The sequence below is a fragment of the Aptenodytes patagonicus genome, chromosome 12 (genome assembly GCF_965638725.1).
Source record: "Aptenodytes patagonicus chromosome 12, bAptPat1.pri.cur, whole genome shotgun sequence".
Lineage (NCBI taxonomy): Eukaryota > Metazoa > Chordata > Aves > Sphenisciformes > Spheniscidae > Aptenodytes > Aptenodytes patagonicus.
Genome location: NC_134960.1, coordinates 6,442,271 through 6,462,377, shown reverse-complemented (window position 1 = coordinate 6,462,377; position 20,107 = coordinate 6,442,271). Strand labels below are relative to the sequence as shown.

Genomic DNA, 20,107 nt, shown 5'->3' with positions numbered 1-20,107 from the left:
AAGAAAACTTGTTTTTATGTGAATTCCTTTGATACTTGCAGTATATACAACACACAGTGGGATCAGTTATCAAAAAGGTGACTTTCTAATGCAAGTTAAAGGCTGAAATGATGAATTCCACATCTGTTAAATAGACTTAATTTCTGGTGACATTATAAACTGAAAAGGGCGACAAGCTCCTTTTTCATCACACGCAGATCTCTCCAAAACAGATCACAATTTAGAATGTGTTCAGAATTGAAGGTAAAACATCCTTTAGTCACTGCTGAATGATCTGAAGAATGCACATTACCCTGTTAGGGGAATACTTGCTGACTTTTTAGGATACATTTTGGCTCACTATCTTGAAAGATCTTGCTGGATTCAGTTTTATAATTATAAAGATGGGCTCTTGGAGCAGATAATTGGTATCAGTAACTTTTTGTGGTAACGTGAATTATATGTTACCTGACAAAAGTTAGTCTCATGCTCTGATATGTTAATCCACTGCATGGTTGAAGGATATGAACATAAAAAACATCTATTAATCAAAATTTAGCATTGAAGGACATAGTCAAATTCTGAATCCCTTATCTCGTGATGGGCTATGGAATTATTGCTGGTGTAAAATTTGAAGGAAGCATTGACAAGTCATAATTGACTCCATTACTTTTTATACGTGTCCAAGGTATAAGGAAAAAATTTGCAGAATCAAGTTTGAAATGCAGCCTTTTAAGGATGCTGCACAATGAAGTACTTGCAGGTTTGATACACTCTGTAAGAATTACTTTGAAACAGGACTTCCTAGTGCCTTTTAGTTTCTTTTCATGGAAATCTGCCACATCTGTTTCACAGATCCTTTTTTTAGTCCATTTCCCTCCCAAACCCTTTTCTCTCTTCAAGGAAGTGATCCTAGATTTACTATTTCTACTATTCTGATGAGTCTGTTATAGAACACATCTAATCTTTTTCCTTTCTTTTTATTGCTTACCAAAGATGAGATATATTCCACGTTTGCAGCTAAAATGAGTTTGGAAGATAGTTTTTATAGCTGATTATTATGATATGAATTTCTAAACTATAGTCCACGTGCTACTGGTTAAAATACTTTGTCATGGATAGACTTCCAAGTCTTTGGTTTAGTGATATTTTCAAAGAGATTACGGTTGTTCAAAAGCTTTCTAGCAAAAAATACAGTTATGGAATAGGCTTAGGCCATTTGTTTATCTTGTGGTTTATATAATCTGCACCAACTCTGTTCTACATTTTCAGGGAAGTTTTTTCTCTTCCAAAAAGAAACTGTTTGTTTTACATAAGAGCCAGCTCTAGACTCTGAACCACTGGAAATTAACAAGGTAGCATCTGTGAAACAACCTCACATCCTCTTTAGCGTGTTCATCTCAACTGTTACCGTTTCTCTGAACTTGGGGAAACACAGGTCAGGAAAACATGGTCATAAAGGCACCACACAATTACCTTTCCCGAACTGCATAGCTGAGAAGCATATCAAGAATTTGCAGAATAAATGTTCTTTTTAATACATTTCTACTAAATAAATATACACTGCAAAGTCAGGGCTAAGAAAAGGATAGAAGAGCTCCACTTACAGTAGAGACTGGCATTTTCCAGCACTGTTATTTTGTAGTTCTCCCACTTCATCTCAACAATTTTCTTCTGAGTTATAACATAACTCCACATCCTCACAATACCTTTTGTAAATATCATCACTGATTACCATTCAGTAAACTGTGATTTGTTCTTGACATATGTAGCTACGGGCTCAGTCATTGGCCTGGCATTGTTCTGGTATAAAAATGACTTCAAGCTGCTTTGAAGATTGCAGCAAACACATCCCAACATTTTGAAAACAAAGATTCAACAAAATTCTAATATCACGTAGAGGAATGTGCTGAGATCTTTGTGCCTTTTGAGAGTGGGAAAGTCATCAATGAGGAAATCTGAGGGGTCAAATCTTCAGCATGGTATTACTCTGATCATAGATTTTCCCTAGGAAATTATTTCTCCTTTCTATTTTTTTTTCCTGAGGATATTAGTTCTGCCTTTCACCTTACACTTGTGCCTTGTAGATTTTAATTAAAATCCCTTTCCCAGAATGGAAAGGAAATTATAAGTATGAAATCTTAATGAAATGCTTATTTTTATGAAATATTTATCCTTTTTCATTCTAGTCTACATTTTTATTTGTCATTTTGGGACAGCAGGTGCTTGAAGGGCTTTTGTTTTGTATTTTCAATGAAAGTTTGATGCTATTTGATGTAAATAGCTTCTGACAAGCTAAGGGTATAGCTGGGTCATACCAAAAGTAGTCACCCAGAGGACAGTTTCTCTGAGAAGTGCTGTCAGACTCTTTTCCCATGCAGCCAATCATTTAATAGGCAAGATGGTATCACTCCTGTTTAATAATATGAGTTTTACATTGGAGAAGCAATAAAGAATCTTGCAGTATTTGACATTTACTTTTAAGACAGAGAGAAGAGTAATGCAGTTGCCTGACGTCTATGTTGTTACCACAAGGTGTCTAAGAATCAAACATTATAGCAACAGGTTTTTTGCTCAGTCCTAATAATTCTGTTTCAACAGCACATTGATCAGCAAAAGCTAATGTCCTTCTGTTCAGGTGTACTTTTTAGAGTCCTGAAGAGTTTATTTCTGAGAAAGTGTCTCTATTCTGTTTTCTGAGTAGGCTGATAAAATTTCAGGCAGTTATGACTTCATAGCCTGTTTTACCTATCTGCTTAATCATATGTCTAGGAGGAGCAAGAAGGGTTTTTATGTAGAAGGCAATGAGACAAATGATTAAAGAGAGTCTCTTTCAGGCCAGCTGATGGGAAGACTGAGGTCTTGTAGCCAGCCCCACATCCTGAGGTCTGTCCTCAGGGTTTGTGAGCAGAAGTATCATTACACTGTTTGTCCCGTATTTTGCCATAAAAAATCATTAGCGTTAAAACTGACCAAGGCAGAGGATTTCTCTCCACATTGTACTGGATTACAAGTTGTATGTTTTGAGTTGGTGTAATCAATGGAGATGCACTAGTAGTCTGTCATACATGGGGACTACAGTATGTGTTTGTAGTAACATATCCTCAGGCCTGCTGACATAAAATGGCACTGTTTCCAAAATACGTTTTTTTTAAGCAGCCTTATAAGCAAGTTCTAGTGTGTGGCTCACTCTCTCCTTCACACAGGTCTAGCTGCTCAGTTTTCAAAGCACTAACTCTGATTCTGTCGTATATCTGTCTTTGCTGCTTCTTAGGCCCTGTCATGCCTTCTATCCTCTGGAGCAGTCTCAGTCTCTCTTGCAGTTGTTCTCAATAATGTCCAACAGTAGTAGAAGGGATGGCTGAGTAAAGAGAGACATAAAATTAATTTTCTGTGGATTTTTTTTTATGTTCAGTAAGAAAGAACACTATGAACATTTAGCCAGAGTGACTTCAAAATGAAAAATGACAGTACTTGTCTTTTAACCAAAAAAAGGGCTTGCTACTCTGATCAGGAATAGGAGAGATGCTTCTGTGGGACCAAAGCAAAGGTGAAGCATGTATTGTCTAAGACATTTTCTCCTTTGAGAGCATCGGATTTCCTCCAATTCAGGAGAAAGTATAGAGGTCTAGGTTCTTATTCAGTTCTCGCTTTGGCAAATACTCATCCAAGCTAGTGCCAGAACTAAAGTCTTCAGCCGTGAGATTGCTCTCAAATTCTCATAAAATGCACTGCTTTTTTTTCTCATAATATCATATCAAGACAGTGCAAACATCAATGCCATTTAATGAACTGTGATGCCAGCTCATTGGTTCCAGGCAATAACTTTTTACTTAGCTCTACTATACAAAGATTAATATTAGCATGATCACTTCATCTGATTATTATTTTTTAAGCTGTCCCAATTTTATGGACGTTGTATGAATAAATTGTATTTGTTCTTCTTCTTCCCCTTGCAAGCACAGTACCCTAATATTAAATCTTCCAACATCCTGCATCCTTTCTATCAGGGTGTGCTGTTGCTGAGCAACACCAGATTTGCTCTTTAAAATTATCCAGGTTTCTTTAGCCAGCTTTGTGAGTTGGTGCAGCAGGGAAGCAGTAATATGTCTTAATGCTTTAAAAAGATACGTATTTTTGTTCAAACTATTTATTAATATTTCTTGTATTTGGGCCATCATACATGGGTATGTGGCTATACATTTAAAAATAATAGTTTTGCATCATTTTTTAATTCTGCTATGTGAATTTTTGTAATTATATAACTGTACTTGTATAACATACATTAACTCCTTATACATAGATGCAAGAAGAGAGAAAAATTAAAACATACATGTATTTAGGAAAGTTCTTATTAGAAAGATTTTTTAATTGATTTTTTTTTTTCCTAAAGCATATATATTTCTCCTTTCTGAATGGTGTATGAGTGTGGATTCTTTATAGTCGGAGCTTTAAGATGATTCACCCTCCTCCTTAACCCTGCTGACCCTCAACTGTCTAGATATCATAAAAGTTGGCAAAATGTTTTTTTTGACCTTATAATTGAGTGCTGTAGGAATTATTTTCTTGTAGATTAAGTGCTATTAACTATTTCAACATGGGTTGTAATTTTAAGCCTTGACTATAGCTAGACCATGTAAATCCCAAATGTTTTATTTTTCAGTGTCAATTTTTAATGACAATAGCAAAAACTTTCACTTGTAATACTTATTTTATTGAATGGATCCTGTGAATAATATGGCCATAATCTAGCAAGGTGATAAAACACATGTGTACGATTTGCACATATGGTCAGTAGGACTCCACTGACCCTTTAATTCGGTAAAGTGTACCTGAACATTGAGACTCTGAGCTCACAATGTGGAGGTATCTTTAACTTCCCTGGACTTAAACATTTCTATAGAATAAAGCATATGCAAAAAAAGGAAACTTTTCTTAACTGGACCTAAGTTTTTCTAGGATTCAGCACTGTAGTCTTGATGTTGCACCACTGTGGCAGACAGAGAGTTAAGGGAAGCATTTTCATTTACTGTAATGGGAGCAGGACCAAAGTCATTTTAATGGTAATATTTTCTGATTTTGATAGAAGAAATGATTGCTGTCAATTTAAAAATTACTTTTAGTAAATATGAGATCATGGATTATCCTTTCTTACTGAATCCTTTGCTCTGATTCTGTTGAAAGCAGGATACTGTTGATTTTTATGGGAGCAAACAAGGGTTCTTTCTGGCTGTTAGAAGGATTTTTCTATTTTCACCATTGTTTGCAGTAGTTGAGTTTTTTGATGATGGGTTAAATCCAGCTGACCACTTGCATGTTCTCACTTAGCTGGGAAAGAGGTGTAAGCGTTGCAACCAAAGTCAGTGGTTTCTGTGCTGTTCCTTTCTAGGACATCAAGATAACAAGGTATCTGTTATAGTGTTGTTAGAATAGAATAACATTGTCAGTAGAATAAAATAACATTGTCAGTATATTTTCTTACAGATCAGCTTTTTGTCACTTGCTTGGGTCATGTGGTTAGTAATGTGTTTTGTTGGGAAAGTAGCTAGGAATTCTCACACTGAAGAAAACGGGAAGTTAATTTAATGCAAATGTCTTAACCAGCCATCTGTTGAGACTGTGCCAAACCTGTCAAGCCTCAGGCACCATGAGGCACATGGTTTGGCTCTCTCTTCGTGCCATCTTGCATCTAGTTTTATATCTCAACCAACACTGATGCCTCTTCATGGTTCTGTATGGCAGATTGGATCTGCTTGACCTGACTCAGGACTTGCACCTGGCTTGTGGGGTTGCAAAGCAGGAGAGAGGTCGAAGTCTTGCTTACACGGTGGAAGCTCAGGCTCCTAAGAACCCTAGTGAAAATCACAAACCTCAGCTACAGCGGAGGGCTGTGAGTGCCTTCCTCCTCCTGTTGCATGACTGAACACATGGGAATGCTTTGAGAGATGAGTCTTGAGCAGTCTGCCATGTTTGCACATTGCTAGAGAGCTGTTTATCAGGAGCTGAGTGTCTTTGAAGTATGTTCTTCCCTGTGTTCAGCAGAAAGTAGTGTTAGAATGAGTTCAAACTGTTACTACAAGGAGTTGAGAGAACAAACCAGTGGCAATAAGCTTGGAAATGGAGCTGCACTTTCAGGCATAGAAAGGAAGAGACTGGGCTGCAGCTTCATTCTTGCTTTCAGTTGATTTTCAGCTCACTGCTACTAAACAGAGCAATATCTTCAGCCCTTGCACTTCACCCTCAGCTGCATATGTCCACTGTTCTCCAGTGTTAGTGCTTGTAGAGCTATGCATTGAGTTGGATCAGAGAGCTCATTTGACTAAAAATGAATATTCGGGTGTTTTTTGCTGGGTTAGTTTGCAGTTGCATCAGTTCCCTTATCAGACTCGCTGCGCAACCTTGGGAGAGCTGAAGCCAGCGTTAGAGAGGCAATGGGAAGGAGTAGGTTCATAGAGAGGTGAATTTAGAAGTACCCCATTTCACTGGCAGACTGGATTTATGCTGGATTAAAGCAGCTGTGTAACCATGGCCACAGATCTCATAGGTTAGCTAAAGGGTTTTACAGTTGCTGTCTGTGCTTTTCTACAAAGCTTGTAAATACCTGCTTTGCAAAGTAATAGTGCTGCAAGAACCTTGTATGTGAACTTCTGGAGGTTTATGGGACTTTTTCATTGTTTGTATGATAAAAGAAGACGGAGTTCTGGGGAGATATCTTTGCATAAACCAACAGTATAGCCATCAGCTGAATGTGTAAGTGGAAGAATCTTGCCTATTCTTCATCACAGCTTCTTTCTTATTGACTCTCTTCTTGTGTGCTCAAGTCAATATAATGATTAGAGATCAGTTTTAAATTAAAAGGAGAGAATATTCAACCCCCAGAAGATGAAAAGAAGGAAGTGCTTGAATGCACCTGCCAAACAGAGAAAGCTAGAAGAAATGCTTTGGCAGTCATTGCAGAGGAGGCAAGGAAGAAGAGCACAGCAAATAATGATAAAAAAATGTTGATTACCACATTTTTAAAGCTGTGAGGGCTCCTTGAAAATGTTGACCCAAGCAGTGATTACACCTAAGAGAAACAAAGGTAATTACTTAGGAGCTAATAAATCCAAGAAGGAAGACAAAAACAGTATCAGGGGAAAGTGTTAAAATGATGTGCAAAGGATGAAAGGATATTTTAAGTCCAGATGTTCTTTTATGAATTTATGGGAAATAAGCCTGCTTTTGAATAGCACTTTGAAAGCTCTCCAAGGAGAAAAAAAATGCATTTTTAAATTCTGTAATATAGCTGGGAGAAGTCTTTTTATTAATCAGGTCTCAGAAGGATGTCCTCAAATACAATTTTATATTTCTCTTTAAGAATCTCATTTCCAGTGATGCTTATTAAAAAAATTGGCTGCAATTAGGTTGTTGGTGTACTTACACCACAGTTTATGACACTAACAGGTAGTACTGTATGTGCTTGCTTCACTGTGGTCTGCTTGTGTTTATTCGTATTCACCTGTCTCCTGTCTCTTTGCATGGATGGTAAGCTCTCTCTGGACAGAGATAATTTTTTGATTCTGTGTTGCTACACACGTCACGAGGCTGGGTCCTAGCCCTTGGCTAAGAACTCTACATTGTGTCACAACAAGGATAATGCCATTCAAATACTGCTAAACTTTGCCATGCTTCAGAGCCTTCTGACCTCTAACCTGTGCCCATTACAGTGAATTTCTGCTGCCATTTCTGGGCTAAGTTTGGCTGCTTTGGACTCCTGACCCTCACTGACCCAATTTATCAAATGGAGTGACAGTAATTCCATTAAGTTGAACAGCTAGTTGGAGAAGAGAAATAGTCTAAAAAGTGAACCATAAAGACTCAAAAAGCATTAAAGCAAATGAAAATAACTCAATGTTTATTACTGAAAAAAAAATCTAAGATTTTTTAAGTCAATCTCTTTATAAGATATTAAACATAAGCAAATGCTACGTGCTTTACTGAATCATGGCAGCGTGAAAGAAAAAAAACCCATAAATCCATGTGGTGGACCTGAGAAGTCACATTGGCCATCTTCTTCAGGATGAAAGACAAAGTTTACTATACTCCGTAGGTTCTAAAAAAGTGTTTACAAGCCAACTTGTATTTAGTTTCCTTCTTACTAGAGCATTGAAGGTACTTGCATATGGCCAAAATCTCAGTCAGCACCTTTCAAAAGCTGATAATTTTCTTGGTGTCATTTGTTTACATTTTCACATTATCAGCATACAAAGTCTTGAAGAAAGACCGTGACCAGTTAATTAACAATTTAGTAACTGGAAGAGTTAACTGAGAATGGAGGAAAAGTTTTTTTGATAAATGAGGCGGCTGTTCTTTACTCAGTTGTTAAAGGGATTCAAAGCTTCTGGCATACTGATGCACAACCTTCAGCAGGTCAGAAGAGTAGGTCACTAGTTTTGTCTAGTGTACTTCAACTCTTATGAAATCAAATTGCATCCACTCAGCTAAGTGAACTTATGCCTAACTTAAATCACTGCAAAGCATTCAAGAAAACATTTTTTTCCCAATTATATTAAAATGAAGCTAGCAAAAGTCTTGAGCGATGAAGAATTTTTTAATTATATGCTTGATAGTTCAGAATCTTTAATTTAAGTTTTTGAAAGCCACAAGTAGCTATGAATGCTGCACAGCATTATCTAAAACAAACACTTCATGATTTCCCTGAGCACATCCTGGAAATAATGATCAGTTGCTGCCTACAGAAGATAACAAACAACAAATATTGTACTGTAGAGAGAATGAAATTTTGCACTGAAGCTCTTACCCTATGCCTCTTTTAATTTGCACATTATTCAGATGGTATCTAAAAGAATATTTATTTATACACCAAGAGTTAAACTCATTAAAAAGCACCACCACACAGACAACTCAAGATGTATATTTATTTTGTAAAATCTCATTAAGCTCAGGTACTTCTTCTATATTTCCTTTCATAATAATGAAGCACATACAGAGTTTATTTCTGCTAACACTGAACAAGGCATTTTTTAAAACAAGTTGTACAATTCTTATAGACAAAACTGTTAGGACAAATGTATTCTGCCTCCCCTTCTGCTTTTGCTTTAGCAATCTGCCAAGGACTCCCTTCAATGCCTTGCCTGGTCCCCTTCTTCAGATATAAGTACAACTTGAACATGTTGTAAAAGTATACATTATTAGTAGTTGGAAGGGAGTATGAGAAACAATAACAAAGGCTTCAAAGTATAAAGCTGCTCCTTGTATTAGTTTCATCTTAAAGTGGAGTGTTTTGGGGGTTTATATAATTCAAAACGGCACTAGATCACAGAAAGGCAGGTTGAAATTTGTCAGTCATGTTACTTCCTCAGCAACATCACCACTTCATCACCCTGCCTGGGATGTGTGTGTATTTGTCCACATGTGTCAGTAACTGCTTAGTAGTAAACCTGTACTAACAGTGCTCCTTCACACTGCGAGTTCTTGCAAGTGAGTCAACTTGTAATTACTTAGCATTGCGCTGAATGGTCAAAGGCTCAGAATTAAATTTCAGGGCCCAAAATCCTCATCCTCTTATTTGGGGAGAGTCCTCACTGATACAGCAATTCAGCTGAAATTGGCAAAGTAAATGTTGTCCTGAGGAAGGCTTACCGATTCTGTCTCTTATTTTCTGCTGCTTATCTTTAGAGACGGTGAGACCTTTGTTAGTTTTAGACCTTCTAGTTTTCATTTAAAGTACGCCTGTTAGTCATTCTCCCCTTGTAAAGTAAGAGGGGGTATAAACTGTGTGAAAAGTATAAAATTGTCTGTTTGGTTACTGCATGTCCTTTACTCCTGGTGGAATAAATGGAAGACAAAGAAAGTTCCTAGCAGATTGATGCGCACGATTTTTAACATGAGGAGGATCAAAATTACATGGAGGAGATACTTTTCCTGGATCTGACTTTTTACCCACTATTATCAGTGGCAGAATTCCCTTAGCAGAATTGGGCCTCAGGTTTCCTAGTCACTTACTGTTCTTAAATATTTTTTAAAAACATCATACAAATACATTAGCAATTGAAAAAAATGTATGATCTTTACATACTTGACTTATCTAAATGCTTTGGTCTATCCTCAAAAGGCTCTCATTTTTCAAAGTTGTTGTAAACTGGAATAACATTTTGAATTCCTCCTAGTATGAGTAATCAGGCTAAAGCCTGGCAAGTTTTTGCTACATTGCAAAAAAGATAAATAAAGGGTACAACTTCCAAAAGTTTTTTTCTTTTTTTCTTTCTCCTGAAAGATTCTGTAATTTAATACAAAGAACAACATCAAAGAAGAATAAAGTTAGGTCTATCTCTCCTCACTTTTAGGGACTTGTTAATGTGACAGTAATATTTATTTTTGGCTTCTTGAATTTTCTGCAGAATCGCCTTAGTGTTCATTTATGATAGTCTTTTGAACAGATGTTCAAAATAGAGATGTTTAATGGAAATGTGTGATTAATACCCAGCTCCACCCACAATGTCCTGGAAAAAAATCTATTGTCTGTAACTGTGATTAAAGTATCTCTGTAAGTTCTGTAGCAAGTTTGCCAACCTCTTTATAGCTCAGTCTCCATTACAGGGGGAGAGTGGTGGATTAAGTAGTGGGAGTTACACTTCTTTATTTTCATTGTTGTAATGAAATATAAGTATTATTTAATAAGTATGTGAGGATTAATTCATCAGTAGGGCTTGAAGACTAATGAAAACGTTAACTTTATAATCCTCCTACAATTGCCATTTCCATATTCCAAGAACACTTATTCAGGACCATTATGGCAGTTCCTGCTTCTCTTTTCCCAAGGAAAGTACCACTAGCCGACATCACTTTCTGAAAAGTTATGGAAAAAGCTCTGTTATTATGTAACATGGATGTCCTTTATCATGACCAGCCCAGCATCTGTGCAGACGTGATGAAAATGTACTTCAGCTAGTGAATTATGCAGAATATGATGAGGCATCAGAATATTAACAGAGGAGAGGGCTGCTACGTGCACAGGAGATGGCTCTTTCTCCTCTAGGTTTTACTCCCTACTAGAATGAGAGTGACTGAGTTCTACAAAGATCGTCAGCCTGTAATAAGGACTTGCTGCACAGGGCTCATGACCTTTGCTTTAAAAAATGTTATTCGGTTTCTTTCTAGTGATGAAGTATTCACTGCTGAGAAACAATTCTGAGCATGATGATAAAATATTGCAAATGCCTAGCTGGGGATGTACATCTCTAAAGGTGGTATTTTTTACAGCTGAAATATGTTATGCTAAAATACTCCCAGTTGGCCTAATTAAAACTGAGAAGCAAGTGAATGCCGTATTTGCCATCTTCATGTTCTCATGCTTTTAACCTATATGATGTGTATTTATGCTTCAATAAAGTTCATTAAGGACCACATAACTTAAAGATAAATTGCAGAAATGGTAATCATTGGATTATAAACCCATGACAGTATTTTACAGTAGTTATAATGAATTTCAGAAAACTCCTTTCAGTAACTTTGGGTTTAATCCAAAGAATATTATAAAGCATTAAATGGTTCTTTATACTAACAAGTACTGAGTTTTCTCAACGTTGTTGTACATGTGAGGTACTGCATACAAACCACAGTAACTACAGAGTCTTTTTCTCAAGGCGTTAGAGTGAACTAAAGAGAGTTAGTGATCACACATCTTCATCTGTGTGTTTTTCCTAATCTGATTGTTCTCTGTTCATAAGAGAAGTCACTTTAGAGATGTGAAAGTTACCATCTCCTCTGGTGTGTTTCCAGCTTCTTATGACCTCACAGAAACATCATTTAGATTTAGTTCTGTGACATCGCAGGAGCAGCCTGGTGACACAGTTTTACTGGCCGGATGTAAAAAGAAGCAGAGATTGCTGTTTGCAGTGCTAAGTCATTTGACCTCAAGTGGAGAAAAAGGATGTTCATTCAATGTTTCTCAGTAATCGGTATGTTTTGAAGTGAGGTGCAGTGGAACTGAGCACAACAGCATTAGTTTTTAGAGACACTGAAGGGGCCAGTGGGGGGCACAGGACACTTTATGACAGTGCTGTCATCCTAAACAGATCAAGCTCTACTCTTTCCCCCAGGAGGAATGACTTACAGGAAATTCCGTATTGAGGCCTTTCCAGAAGGGAAATACCCTTGTCCCTCTGTCTTCAGTGTAGATGACTGAATGCAGTAATCGTTGCTCTCCTGTTTCGTTTGAAATTGGCTTTCACATTTCCAGTTTCACGTTGGCTCTTACAGGACAGGGACACAAAACTTAAAGTCACAATCTTAATTTTTGTTATATCCCTTGTACGCATTTAAGACATTGCTATCAGATTCCGATCTCTTGCTGAAAGTATGGCAAGGTCTGTCTTTCAAAGCTGCAAAACACTCATCAGCTCACTGATTTCCATCTTAATTACTGCCTCTTAGTTCTCAAAGAGCCAGTTCATACAAGCCTACTTTCCTGTTTCAGGGGGATCATGCTATGGGATGCCCTGGTTTCGGCTGGGTAGAGTTAATTTTCTTCCTAGTAGCTGGTACAGTGCTGTGTTTTGGATTTAGCATGAGAATAATGTTGATAACACACTGATGGTTTAGTTGTTGCTTAGTAGTGCTTACACTAGTCAAGGACTTTTCAGCTTCCCATGCCCTGCCAGCGAGAAGCTGGGAGGGGGCACAGCCAGGACAGCTGACCCAAACTGGCCAAAGGGATATTCCATACCATGGGACGTCATGCCCAGTATATAAACTGGGGGGAGTTGGCCAGGGGAGGGGTGACTGCTGCTCAGGAACTGGCTGGGCATCAGTCGGCGGGTGGTGAGCAATTGGATTGTGCATCACTTGTTTTGTATATTCTTTTATCATTATTATTATTATTATTATTATTATTATTATTATTATTATTTCCTTTCCTTTTCTGTCCTATTAAACTGTCTTTATCTCAACCCGCGAATTTTACTTTTTCTTTTTTCTGATTCTCTCCCCCATCCCACTGGGGGTGGGGGAGTGATCGAATGGTTGTCTAGTGTTTAGCTGCCTGCCGGGTTAAACCACAACAGGGATCATGCAGTCATTGGGAAAAAGATGATTTCGTTGAAGAGAATTGATAATTATTCAAGAATTAAAACTCAGTGTTAAAAAGAGAAGCATTTTAAAGACAATATTTCTTTGGCTAAGTAGTTTTCTTAATTATAAGGCCATCTACTCAATACCTTATTGGACCTTTATGGACAGATAATTGTCATATTCTAATAGATATTCTTTATTTTCTTGATTATTTTTCAATTTTCTACAGGACTTGTCCATCAACAAGATTTTTAAAATGTTGATTTGAATAATGGCTTGTATCCTTACTGTTTATTAGGCTTTAAAATGCCTACCCATTTGTGTACAACATCTTTGTAAAAGGAAATGTAGCTAATGGTTATGTCATAAGCAGGACAGTGACCTCTAATGGTAAATAAGCAGCTCACATGATGAATTGCTAAGACTTTTCTCATTATAATTGTAATGAAACTGCATTTTCTGTACCTTTCTTTAGGGCCCACAGTAGGCACAGGCAGAGCAGTAGTCACCTAAGGCAGCAAGACAGGGGCAGCAAAATCCAGCCCTGACCCACTGCAAGAGCACTGACAAGCTGGCTCTTCCTGCTGCCTAAGGAGAAGCCAGTGTATACAAGACGGTCACTTCAGGTCTGAGTGCAGGAAACCCCTTTGAAAAATCTGTCACCCCGTGTTATATCACCTCATCCCTTTGAACAGTGTCAGAAGCAGCCAAGTTTTGCTCCCTTTCCAGATCTCTGGCCAGTTTTTCCCTCCTTTCTTCCCCTTCCTGGGAAAGGTGTGACCTGGTCACTCTCCCTTCAGATGCCAGTATTTCTTGCTTGTATTGCTGTGCTGAGAAGCCCTGGGCCAGTTTTGCCTTTACTAAAGAGGCATTGCAAGCGTTTTGCAGGACCTGGTACTGTCTAGAGTACAGCTGGGAAATGTGAGACAGACATTGATCTGCTTGATGCCAGAGAGAGACAAGTTGGGAAATAGAGCTCTAATATCCTTTCTCTTTTTTTTTTTCTGGTTAAACATGGCAAAACTTTTACCCTTCTCTATGCAAAAATCTTTACTAACACAAGTTCAACTCTGAATCTAATGTATGGAAATAATAGCTTGGTGACAATTTTGAACTTTCTATGTAATATTTCCCTTTAGTCTTCATAATATTAGATAATATTACAAAGTTACCTATTGCTCTTTGAATTGGGATAATGCTGTTATGGTAGATCACATACATATGTACTACATATGGATCTTTCGGCACCGATTGCAACCAGGTGCAGGCAGTATTCAGCAGTGCCAGTACTAACATGATGTCTGTTTTGGACTTGTGGGGTATAATCATCAGGTCAATATGAGAAACATTTGTTAAGGTGGAATCAGATCAAAGTAAACTAGCACATTACTTGCCCAATGTAATCCTTAGCTTTCTGGGCAACAGAGTTTGAATTTTTCACTTTTAGCTGTGTGGGAAACTGGAAATGGTTTGGCCAGGAAATTTCCCAGAACACCCTGAACAGGGCTGCTCTGCTCTTCAACTTCTTTGGTGAAACTTACACTGTCTCTCAGGAATTTCTTCTTTTATTTTTTGCTGCAATTCACATCTTGATTATTCTTACAGCTGGTAGAGATTTTATTTTGCCACTTGGTGTGTTACACAGATATAGGCTGCAGATTTTGAAGGCTCCTGGGAACTCAGGGTTTTCTTCACACTTATTTCCAATATTACTGTATTTTTGTGTGTTTAAGGTTGTTTTTTTTTTTTTAATTTTCATAGTATTAGCATCTGTTTTGCTTTTATTTAATACCAGGGAGGCAGTTGTGACAAGAATATCAGTGTTCTGATTTAATCAGTGAGATTTTCAAAGTAAATACGAAAATCTCAAATCTGTCCCTGAATAATTGATTCTGTGTTGAAGTCAGAATTTGTAGCATTCTGGGTCAAAATCTTATGAAAAAATCTGTGATTTGAGCCTTAATTTAAAAATGGATCTCAACAGACTGTTTCCTGCACACGTCACTGTGTAGATAAGCCATTGGGAACAAGTCAAATGCTTGCAGTAATATTTAAGGCTGGTATTTTAAATATAAATAAGGAATCTAGATGCATTAGGAACTGATAATCAGTAGACTGGAGAATTCTCATCAAAATAGCTAAATTTCTGTAGTGGGTTTTTTTTCTGCAGTAACAATAACAGTGTTACAGGTTGATGGCGACCTACCAAAAAGAAGAGACTAAATTATGTGACATAATCTATGGCATTCCAGATTAGAATTATTCTGTTTATTAAAAAGGAATGCACAAGCGTGGTGTGAGATTGTGAAGGATGGGACTGAAATGTGGTTAAGTTCATATTTAAGCAGTCTAACTATTCCAGTTTGGAGGAGTCTGGATGCATCGCCAGCCTCTCCTAAATGTCCTGACCATGGAGTTTCAGTATCTTCTCACTGCTGATTTTGGATTAGTATTGTTTGATTTCTTTCAAAGCACTCTGAGTCTCATCCCTTTTTCTCCTGAACTTTTCTGTCTGAGATTAAGGATACAAAGACACTGCTATTCTAAAATAATTTCTTACGTTTGACCTGTTCAATGTGATTTTTCTCTCTGTTTTCCTCATTGTTTATGTTTTGTGTTCATATGTTTTCATGGTGCCTCCAATGCCACAGGCTTTATAATTGTTTGAATAATTATACCTTCGGGGTGTTCATAAATGAAAAACTTCCTGGTGCCATAATGTTCTGCAAAGGACTGGGGATTTAAACTTCCTGTATTTAGAGTCTTTCTTACAGATTAACAGCTCTTATATATAAAAATAATCTGAAAGCAATTAAGTTATTTTGCATGTTTAATAAAGTTATTAAAAATTTTCTGTGATAGGAACTTAGCATAAAACAATTAGCTAATAAAATAAATCTTATATTACTGGAAAAGGTAAAGGAAATGAACCATATACAAATAAATTTTTGGTGGATGGTGTTTTTGGAAGCATTGTTTGTTTAAGAATTAGTTTATACAGTTTTATACTGATGTATTCCCCAGAACTGTAGCTGACGTAGTAACAGCAGCCAAAGGAGAAGGTAGCAGAGTTTATGACTTCCTAAATGTATTTCTTGGTGAAGCCAGAAGGTAAAATATTTTAAGATTCGTATGGTGGCAGAGAATAGATTATAAGTGTGCTGAGTGTTGGACATTGGACCAGACGGGATGGATTAAAACTACATTTTTTAAATGTTTCAGTAGAGTTCAAAGCAATTGCTGAATTACCTGTGCATAGAGATCATGAAAAATGCATTTTATTATTCCTTCTTGGTAGCTGGAGTATTTCTTTTTGTCAAAATTGCAATCAGACTACATCCCACTTCAGGCTAACATTATAAACTGAGATTTAAGTTAAGGAAGCACAAGCAGTGCTATATGGGCCTTCCTTGTCCTTGGTATAAGCATATTAAACTAGAGTGATTATCTCTGAGTTTTCTAATCTACATTAACTGGATCATTTTGGGATAGAATTGAAGTTATTGGATATAATAACTAAGTCTCACAAATACATTTTTTCCTGAAAACTACCGGAAGACTTAATTTAACAAATAAACACTTTGTGACAATTCCACAATATTAAAAAAATCCAATTACTGTTTCATAATCCTGTAAAAAAAATTGCAAAAGGTTAGGTTGTCAGACAGTTAAGTGGAGTTTCAACTTTAATGTGAGCAATTACATTGAGTGCTCTTGTACAGTCAGTAAAAGAAGATAGAAATATTTACTATTGCTCAGCTGTTATAATGCAGTTCCTTATAATTTTCTACTCTTTTTTGCCTGCAGGTTTCCATCTTTTTATATAGTATATGTATGTATTAGATATACACAAAATGTAATAGAATATAGGAATATAATGTAAGTAATTATATAATAATAATATAAGTAATGCAAGTAATACATGTATTTCTATGGTGCTGTTTCTGTCAGTTCGTATTTAATATTTCCTGATTTCTGGTCTAAATACAGGGTGGACTTTAAAAGTACTTTAGAAGTACTGGAATGGACTATTTATACCTTGCCTTTAAAATCCTATGTGATACTTGGTGATATGGAGAATAATACTCAGTTTAATTTAAAAAAATCTAGTTTTGGTTCATAGGGTGTTTTAGATGTGACATATACAAATATATATTCCAGATTTATGTTTTCACATCTCTGCAAATTAGAAATTATTATGTTTTATCAAGCCATAAACAGCTAATAATACAATAATAACACATTTCATCTATGTTATAGAATAGCAATCAATGAACAATCTGAAGCTAATAACTGTGTAGTGTATTTGGGACTTCATAATGATTTGTGGATTTGTAAAGTACCCATGGGCTTCTTTGCAATCACTTCTGGGGACACCGATGTGTGCATTCAGCAATGGCCGAACGAAAAGATAAGAAACTGCCAAGTATCAGCCTGTAAAAACTAATATACCAGAATATTACAAATATTGTAAGTGACCTGACCATTGAGGTGCAATTTTACACTAGCTGTGGTGGATTATTAGAATTTCCTGTATGACTGTATTGATTCAGCTTAAAAGTGGGCAATGGGAAGAGCAAACAGAAAAGCATTATCATAGATCTAGATACAGATGCATGAATCATAGAATCATAGAATCATTAAGGTTGGAAAAGACCTCTAAGATCATCGAGTCCAACCGTCGACCCAACACCACCATGTCCACTAAACCATGTCCCTAAGTGCCTCATCTACTCGTCTTTTAAATACCTCCAGGGATGGTGACTCCACCACTTCCCTGGGCAGCCTGTTCCAATGTTTCACCACTCTTTCAGTAAAGAAATTTTTCCTTACATCCAATTGAAAGGCTATACGGAAATAGTTGGCTGCTTGTATCCTGTCTCTGTGGTGCTGCAAGCCTTGTTCTGTGTAAGCTCAGAACCTGGAAAACAAAAAAACCCACCCAGTTAACAGATGCAATTAATGAGAGCCTTAAAGGGCTATGAATTTTCAGAAGGTATCTATACTTTTGAAAAGCCATTTTCAGGAGCTGCCACCTATCACAATGAGGTGGAAACAGAGTGTGTTATAACTGCAGCGGCTATCCAGGAGGCTAGCTAAAACCCTGGTGTGCTCCTGGACCCAGTTTAATACATCCCTGTGCCACGATGTGGAACACTTGGCGTAGAATGATGGAGCACAGCCCCAGTGTTAAGAGTGTGACCCATGTTCCAGCTGCCCACAGGTCCAATCTGTTCTCACAGCACACAAAGTTGGGACTATCTAGGAAGGTTTCCACAGATGAATTTACTATCCAGTATCACCTGAAGAAAGGCACCGCAGGAACATATGGTGTCCCTTCAGTCTGGGGACACTGTGCCCAGGATATCCTCCTGTGTCCTCTGTAGTAGCATGAACACACAGTTTTCTGTTCCCACTTGAAGATGTGGCCTGTTGCAGTGTGTGTACTCCAGGAAAGCTGCTTCCTTGTTCTGGTTTTGCAGTCACTTTGATATTAATGATTGTTGTGTCTCATGGGTGGCCCGTTCTTCGGAGCTTGGGGTGTGTGCGGCTGGAGAGTGGGTTGTGGGTGGTTGCCATACTGAAGCTACTGAAGCTGTGTTCAGGAGCAAGCAGTGGAGCTGTGCTGATGCAGGTTGTGCTGTGTAACCCCGATCTCTGGCTGTGGGAGAAAACCAGCAGTCGGATGGCTGAGAATACTGACAGTACCAGGTCTCATTCAGAGCTAGCTGCATGCCCACCTCCTGTCACCTCTTCCCTTGGTTACCTAAGATCAGCCATATGAAGATTATCATACAGAGTTTGTAGGGTTGGCTAATTCGCAACCCTGGCTACAGTCTTCTCAGAAAGGTCTTCTCTGTATGGCAGAGGGCTTAAGCATGTTTCTTCTGGATAGGCTTGCAGGGTGGTTTGGCCAGCTGAGTGCCTAATTCCACCGAATCCAGAGGAATCCTTCAAACTGAACTTTTCTTTAGTCTTTTTTGAAAATCAAAACCGTGGTGAACATTTGTTGCAGACTGATTCTTTTAAATGTTTGCTATGAAGAAACTTAGCAGAGGAAGCAAAGTCTCCTGCATTTGTTCTATTAATACTAGAAGACACATAGCCCTGATTTTGTGATAGATGATGATCTCCTGTAAAGATTTTATAATGTGGAACTTGAATTTTCACAGAAGGTATCTTCTAAAAGAAAGCTTTAAAAATCACTAAGAAATATTGTGACTTTAAAAGTGTATTTGTAGCCATTGAATTATACAACCCCCAAAGACACAAATCAGTCATACAAGATTATTTAGGCGACTTGACTTCAGCTTCTAAGTTCTTGAATTTGAAAGTCTTCTATATTGCAAGCATGGATATACGCTATTTGAAAGACAGAAAATTAATCTGTGATAAAACTTTTGTGTGGCTTATACCTTGAACCACAGATTCTGAGGACAGCATATACTTTTTATGTGAAAGGAAAGGGAGTTCAAATTTAGGACACTAACCACTTGGAAGCTTAAACAGTCTAGAGACAATGAAATTCTGCAATTAACCTTAAAATCTGCCTCTGTAGAACTGCAGATTAATCGGTCCTGTATCTCAATCAACCATGAACAAGCAATATAGTGCATTGAATAAAAGAATAGGAGATTTCAACATAGCAATGAGTTGGATTCTTAGTGTATCTATCTGTAGCAGGAATTTTAATCCTGTAATTCCTCTGTGTCACAGGCTTGAAACTCTAGGTCATAGTAAATGATCCCCACGAAATTCTTAATCTGTTCAAAACCCATATCAAATAAGATGGACAGAAATGTCTTATTTGACAAGCATATATTATTTAGAAACACTTTCTACTTAACTGCAAACACTGTATGGAACAAAAAGGAAATATGATAATAGCTGATGATTACAGAGTCACTGGTGGGCTGGAAGAACTGTTGAATTTGTCAAAAGCACTCTGAACCAGATTTTAATTTTTTTTATTGGTAACCTGCTTCAGAATTTCAATTGGAACTGAAAAAGGAACTTGATTTACTGTATAGTGAAATAGTTATACATGCCACATTGT

The 20,107-nt window shown here is 37.3% G+C and overlaps 1 protein-coding gene across 3 annotated transcripts in view; it reads left to right on the top strand.

The window, feature by feature from the left end:
* Positions 1-20,107, top strand: part of ADAMTS2 (ADAM metallopeptidase with thrombospondin type 1 motif 2) — a 266,308-nt gene that overhangs the window by 26,857 nt on the left and 219,344 nt on the right. The window lies entirely within an intron of this gene.